Source organism: Sorex fumeus, unplaced genomic scaffold, assembly GCF_029834395.1.
Source record: "Sorex fumeus unplaced genomic scaffold, SorFum_2.1 ptg000265l, whole genome shotgun sequence".
In the NCBI taxonomy this organism is placed as follows: Eukaryota; Metazoa; Chordata; class Mammalia; order Eulipotyphla; family Soricidae; genus Sorex; species Sorex fumeus.
Window position 1 is genome coordinate 4215609 of NW_026606322.1, and position 6103 is coordinate 4221711.

Below are 6103 nucleotides of genomic sequence, written 5' to 3' on the forward strand. Positions count from 1 at the left end.
TCAGCACACTGATGGTGCATCAGACTTCCAGAAACCCCAAAATTGCTGCTGTGCCTTTGGCCAGACCCCAAAAACTTGGGGCAAATTTTACCAAGAAAGTAGATGGCCAAAAGTTAGGTATGTGGGAGACACACCCACAAACCACCTCTGGCTCAGCTATATAATTGGAGGCATGGCCTCTCTGCTTCCTGATAGAACTGCTTAACAAACATGATCCCAGGGACTCATAAACAAATCTCGAAACCCAACAGCTTTTGGCAGAATTGTGTCCGGTCCCTGTAGTAGGTTATAAGTGCTGGGCCAAACCCGGTGGGAATAGGTTTTGTGCCTTGGTCTGTTCCCCCTGGAGGCCCAGTGGCCACCATCCTCAAGAGGCCACTGGACAGTCAGGTTTGGACTCGCAGTGACGACACACGCAGGGCCTCACGGGATGGGGGTGGAGCCTGCCCTTTCCTCCCCGTCCCAACGAGACCCCAAGTCATCGCCCACGAATGGGCTCTCTGGCTCCTGATCAAGCTACTTAATGGCCATGAACCCAGAGACTCAGGAACAAATGTCAGAACCCAGGAGCTTTCGGCAGAAATTCCTCCAGATTTAAGTGTTGAAATTTCATCTCATGGGAAGAAGGGCGGTACCAGGTCATCCTTCACGCCCTACTGAGGTCTTGAGTTGCCCCCCCACGAGTGGCTTTCTGGCAGGGCCATGGCTCCAGAGGCAAAAGGACTTAATCCAGAGCCTGGCAGCTTGTGGCAGAAAAGTGAATGGACCATGTGTTAACCTACAGCACCATACCTCCCCAGGAGGGAAAGGGTGTTGGTCCCTTCCCCCTTCATTCCCCCCGCCCCCAGCAAGGTGGCCACCACCTCAGAGCTTATTGGAAAGCCAGGTATGAGCCAGCGGTGACAGGGCAACTGCTTTCTTATGGGAAGGGAGGCGGTACCGGCTCATCCTTACCGAGGTCATGAGTTGCCCCCACAAGTGGCTATCTGGCACAGCCATAACACCAGATGCACTGAAACCAATCTCATAATTATTCTGGCTCTTTGCAGAAATTCCTCCAGACTTACATAGTAAAATATCAGAAATCCAAAATTGCGCAGCTGCAAAGTGGCCACATGACATCCTACGGTTCTCATAACGAGGTATAGAAATCAAATTATTTCACAATGCCTTTTCAGCAATTCTGATTGTTAGGAGAAAATTGTAAACAATAATGGTGAATCTTTTGTTGAAATAATGAATGTAATCAAAGTAGAGAGAGAGAGTTAAGTAGAAATCATCTGTCTCACAGGCATTGGGAGGGGTGGGAGGGGGGTATATTGGGGTTCTTGGTGGTGAAAAATAAGTACTGGTGAAGGGAAAGGTGTTTGATCATTGTATGAGCGAGACTTAAACCTGACAACTTTGTAACTTTTCCCACAGTGATCCAGTAAATAAATATAAGAAAAAAAAAACTTTGGAATTTTAAAACCATGCGGCCACTACTGCAGCCACACAACAGCATATGTTATTCTTAACCAGCAATAGAAAACAAATTCTCTACTGTTGCCTTTTCAGCAGATCTGAGTGTTGGGGTAAAATCTCAAATAATAATGGTGGGTCTGGTGTCAAAATATTGAATGTGATCAAAGTAGAGAGAGAGAGTAATTTGGAAATCATCTGCTGCACAGGTAGGGTGAGGGTGTGGGATGGGGGCATACTGGGGTTTTTCGTGGTGGAGAATGGGCATTGGCGAAGGTACAGGTGTTTCATTGTATGACCAAGACTTAAACCCGAAAGCTTTGTAACTGCTCTCAGGGTGATTCAATAAATAAAATTATAAAATAATGGGGAAAAAAGTAAGGTTGGAGTTCATGCCAATTCAATCAGCTAATCAGTGGCTGAATAAATAGCAGTACTCCTACATAAAAAAAATTGTGTCTTGGACTCTAACCAATACCTCCAATGATCAACAAACCCATATAAAATTAGTGGCAGTGGTAAGGACAGTGCTAGTAGGTTTTCCTGGCTGAAGTCCTAAATCTGGAGTCTCAAGTCTGAGCTCACCCTAATAAAATAGACACATTGTGCCAAGTAGTGGAATTGCTGTAAGATTTGGAAGATTTATTCCTAGTTTTATTTTTGTCTGTATTGTTATCCCAAAAGGCTAGACCAGTCAACATCTCCATCAGCAGCAGATGAGGACCCTTTCCCCCATTATCACTACCAACATTGTAAAAAAAATATTATTTTTTCATCTTCATGATGTAAAACAGCTCAAGAATCTAAGAACTTGGGTAAAGAAACTGATATATATATATATATATATATACACACACACAATGTAATACTACTCAGCTATAAGAAAAGATGAAATTATGCCGTTTGCAGCTAGGTGGATGGACCTGGAGAGTATCATGCTTACTTTTGAGAGGGATAAGTACAGAGTTATCTTCCTCCTCATGGTATATAATGTAGCATAATAAACAACAGATACTCAAAGGCAACATAAACAATAAGAAGCATGTCATTGTAGGGGGATAGGACTGGGACAGGGGTGAGAGAGAATCTGGGACATGGCAGAGAGAATCTGACACTGATGGAGGGTGTGGTGTTCTTTCATTTTTATAAGAAACTGTGCTATTATCATGATCAATATTATAAACACGGTGCCTGAAATAAAATTTAAAAGAGAAACATTAAATCGAGGAAAAAAACAATAGAATTCATTCTTCGAATAATTTTCATTTTCTCTCTGTAATTCTGATAAAACATTTGAGAGTAGTGGCATACATATGGTGTTTACACTCGATGGATTTGAATGAGCTAAGTTATTCTTATGTAGCTTTACCACATGTAATTGAAATTTGGGTATTGTAAGATAGAATAAAGATGGTTTTAAGATCCAAAGTGACTCTAGCAGTTTCTGCTTTACAAGAGTTGTAAGGTTGGCATATCAAATCAGGGAAAAATTCTGTCCGTACTGCTTTCCTTTGCTTGGTAAGGCCAAGAGAAGAGAAAGTAAGAAAATCATGAAGCTTCAAAGCGTGCAAGGGCTATCAAACGTTGAGATTAATTACATCGGGAGCCTTTGTTTTATTAAAGGATATGCACGATTTAGAAGAAAATATATGTAAAGGTGAGCATAGGTTAGAGTACATAACTAAATTACTCTGCATGTTAGAGAAACTGTGATGTTATATCTGAGAGAAATAGGTAAACAAGATATAGAGGTGATTTCAAGACTTTTAAGAGAAGGGGAGCTGCTAGTCAAGCACAAAGTATGGGGGTTGCTTTCAGGCAAACCTCTCCATTTAAATATAAAATCTTTAATAAAGTTTGTTTTCACAGTGCTTTTGAGGTAGTAAAAGACTGAGTTCTTCACTTACATTGTCTATACTGAGTACAGCAGAGTTTCACAGACTTTCATATGCATACAAGTGACTGGGATCTTATTAAACTGGCAGATTTCCACGCACTGGTCTGAAGGAGAACCCAAGATTCTGTACAGTTTCTAGCTGTTTGTTATGTCCCTGATATCAAAACTGTATTTTGAGTATCCAAGGAAGCAAGAGATGCAGGCGCAACATCTCATTCAGCAGATTGAGAAATTCAAAATCAGGAAAAAATCTTGATTTTTTTAATATTATAAAAATTGGAAAATCTAGATAATTTATTTAAAAACTTAGAGATATTCAGAGATTTTTGGACCTAGTGTTAGACTCTGCAGAGACTTTTAAAATAAAGGACACAAAGAGTTTTATTAGAATTCTCAGCTGACACCTAAGTTTCAGAGGCATGAATTACTGTTTTGGGCTTTAAGATTGATACTTTCCTGACTTGTTTCTGTGCTACCTCCCCCTGACCTCCGCCCCCCTCCATTTCTTCTTTTCCTTCTTACTCTAATTGACATTTTGCTCACATCTACTGGAATCCTAGGAAAAGAGTCAAGCCTGCCCTGAAAGTGTCACCCCTAATTAATATCCTAGAAGGCCACCAATTCATTAGTATTCAGACCTGGTTTCTCCCCGGATCATTAATGGACTCTTTTCTCTGAGGATGATAATTATGTACGACACTGATGTTCCTGCCAGTCTCGGGAGATGGAGAGCTTTGTCCGTGGGGTGGGCTCATCAGAGAGTTACACGGCCTGGTTGGAAGCCATTCCGACACAAAACCATCTTCTGCCATTGTGAGCAAGCTTTCAGCCATCACCACATGTGATGCTGCTGGGCAGCCTTCTGTGAGACTCAGGAATCACTGAGAGATGAGAGCCCTGCTTACGCTCTCAGTGCTTGATACCGCCAGAGCTGATTCGAGTAGCCCTGCTACTGAGTCTCCCACACCACAACAGAGAAAAGAGCTCCTCCTCTGAGAGGAATTGGACTATAGCGTAGTCTTTGTTCTTAATACTTGTTCTGTGGTTGTAGACTGTGTGAATGTTTCCTCAAATTTCATTTTACCCCTCACCTCCACTGTCTGCCCCACTGTTAACCATTATCTAGTCTCATAAATTTTGGTATATTGAAGAGCTTCTGTACATATTTTTGTTTGAGGCATATACCACTATTTATTTTAATTCTCTTTTATTGCTCCATCATGTTTCCAATGGAAAATTACTTGTCATTGTTACTTGGCTTATAATCTTGGAAGTGTGTTGAACATTTTTTTACATACAAGGAGAGAGATAGAAGGAGAGAACAAGAGAAAGGAGAAGGGAAGGGAGGAAGAGAGAGATAGAGAGAGAAGAAAAGCACCTGCCATAGAGGCAGGCAGGGTAGAGGGCTGGAGGGAAACTGAGGACATTAATGGTGGGGAATTTACAGTGATAAAGGGATGGGTGTTCGAACATTATATGACAGAATGACTGAAACTCAATCATGAACAACTTTGTAAATGTGTATCTTACTGTGATTAAAAAAAAAACACTAAAAAGACACTTTAGGAAAAAAAAACATGGGCCATCCTATCGCTGATAGAGGCAAGACTGTCCCTCCCTATCTGTGATGTTTCTCAGAGCTCTGGATGAGTCTGATTCATTGTGGGAATGAATGTCAAGTCTTCTCATGAAGTTGATGAATGATCAAAGTGAGGAAACGATGGTGGTGTCGGGAGTGAGAACCAAGTCAAAGAGCGTGCAAGGAACCAGGCAGATAAACCTGGAGACACAGTTTTAGAGGAATCAGAACAACCCAGGTGGGCTACTTTGAGGGAGAGAGAAATGGAAGCTCTGCACACATGGAGGAGGTTAAAAAAAAGGCAAAATAATGCTGTTATCTGAAGTTTTCAGTTGCAGAGTTTGTGGGTGCTTCTTGCTAAATCGATTCTATTCCCAGTGGTGGATGCCTCTGGACCTGTAAATCAAAGTGAGTGAGATGATTTGATAAATTAGAGAATGGGATGAGCACAAAGAGAAAGAGCACAAAGAGAAAGCCAGTTTTTGATGCAGACCCTAATGATACAGGAGTTGTCACAATTATGGGATGACTCGTAAGTACTGTCTTCTGAAAGTGAGAGCACCAACCACATTGCACTGAAGAATTTTGAAACATTTATGTGGATCCAGTATGTGAATTTTACTCAATTCACAATCACCTACTACTCAGTACACAATAAATACTATAAATATTTTGTTGTGTTCATGGACTTGGCAATGAGCCTAAGTAGGAAGCACATACCCAGGACCTGCTTTAATCCTCATCACCAGGAATAGGTCTGGTACGTGACTGCAAACACCACCAGGTGTGGCCCCTAATTAAAAACTATGAATGTGTGAATCAAGCAGTATAGGTTTAATGTGATTGAAAAGTTGCAGAGATACGGAAAAAATGGAAAACAGCAAAAAAGTGAAAGCTTCATTTTGGAAGAGGAGCTATGATAAGAGAAACATAGTGTGAGAAATCCAGAGGTAGAGCATTCCAAAGTAGGGTAATTCAATTGCTCACCAATATCAGGACATGCCTGTTTATCTCATCTTTTGTCTTCACCCTTGGAAGGTGACTTTTTTAGAGTGAACTTGCCCATGGTGACCATATTGCTGCCACTGTTCCAGAGTGCCTGCGCATATTCCCAAAACACAACACAGAAATTTTTTTAAAGAACTGAGCTTACCTGAAGGAGGGAA